The sequence below is a fragment of the Dermochelys coriacea genome, chromosome 1 (assembly GCF_009764565.3).
Source record: "Dermochelys coriacea isolate rDerCor1 chromosome 1, rDerCor1.pri.v4, whole genome shotgun sequence".
In the NCBI taxonomy this organism is placed as follows: domain Eukaryota; kingdom Metazoa; phylum Chordata; order Testudines; family Dermochelyidae; genus Dermochelys; species Dermochelys coriacea.
In genome coordinates, this window is record NC_050068.2 from 256,432,258 (window position 1) to 256,433,805 (window position 1,548).

Consider the following 1,548-nt stretch of genomic DNA (forward strand, 5'->3'; position numbering starts at 1 on the left):
TCATGTTTTAATGCTCTGTCGCATTTATCATGTAGAAAACCAATAATACCTTTATTTCTGACATGTGGCATGAGTGCTGCTCAGATAAATCCAGTGTGGACTGCAGTTCCTGGCATGCCACATTGTCAGTAACTATGACGAGGAATTCAGAGTCTCTCTTTCTGTGATTCTCTCATGTTGGCTCTCCTTTTCCCTAGCACTTGATTGCATTAGCTGTTCAAATCCTTCAACAATAAGAATTCCTGGTCTCAATGTGGGCTGCTTAAATAGAATCTGTGACAGTAATACCTTCAGTGTCAGAAAGTATGTGGAGGATATCAGAGATAGATCTAATAGATGTTGCACTTGTGATAGGCTAAGGCCCAGACGGTGTTGCATTCAGCATTGCAGCGCCTAATGGATTTAGGAGACTAAGTCTCCTTTTCAAAAGGGATTTGGGCATGTAGGAGCCAAAATCTTATTGAGAGTCAATGGGATTTAGGTTCCTCAGTGGTTAAATCATTTTTGAAAATGAGACTTAGGCTTCTAAATCAGTTAGGTGCTACAACACTGAGGGAAGCAAGGTCTAAATTCCTTTTAAAATTCTGGGCCTAAATCCTTATAGCCTTCATTTTAAATGTAATTATAGGTCCAAATTCACTGGTGCACTCTGGCTGCTGTGAGTGAACTGCTCTCCTAACACAGCCATAAACCCATTTGGACTGGCTGGCTAGATCATGTTAACAGCTGCTTTGTACCGCCAGAGCATCACAGTTCATCTGGACCATGATTTACTGTCAAGGGAAGAATGTCACAATGTCATCAACACTTAACAATGGTGGAACAGGTGAGCTACCTTAAGCATCCTCCTAAGAAGAGATGTATAGGTCCAGTGGTTTACCCCTACCCAGGCAGTGGATATTATGTACATAATGCTTTAACTGATGCCAAGGGTGCAGTGCCTTAATGTTTTGTATTATTTCACTGTGTAAGGTCTGCATTGTATCTGTGGTGTTGCGTGGCCAAAAGTTTGGCTGCTCAATGTTTTCAAGATCCGTGAGATTGAAATGAGAACTATTAAGAAATCAAATTGCTTTGTGATTTAAGATAATGTATGGTGTGTTTAAACACTTTTAAACAGTCCTCAATACTAAGAACATCCATCTAAGGTTTTTAGTGAGCATTGCAATATAGCCATCTGAAGGGGTGAAAGTCTTCCACAAACATCACTGTGAGTGCAATTGCCTTATATTTCTTGGCCCCTTTTGCATTGATGCAGAATGCCAGTCACTGTGTCCTTTAGTTCTTGTCCTTTTGACAAAGGACATGTTGCCAGTGTAGCTTTACATTCCATTTCAAAATAAGTCCAAATGAGGTCATAACATTAGGCCATAACTCTTATTGCTGCTTACAGTTTAATTCTCCCATCGCTCCCATGTGACAGATTCCCACTTGCAGCTTCCCCCTGCAGTTTCTTTTGCTTTGTCATGATGGTCTTTGGATCTCTGCTGCAATGCCACAGAACAGAAGTGTGCTTCTGGGACATTGGAGCACTTGGCCAGATTCTCA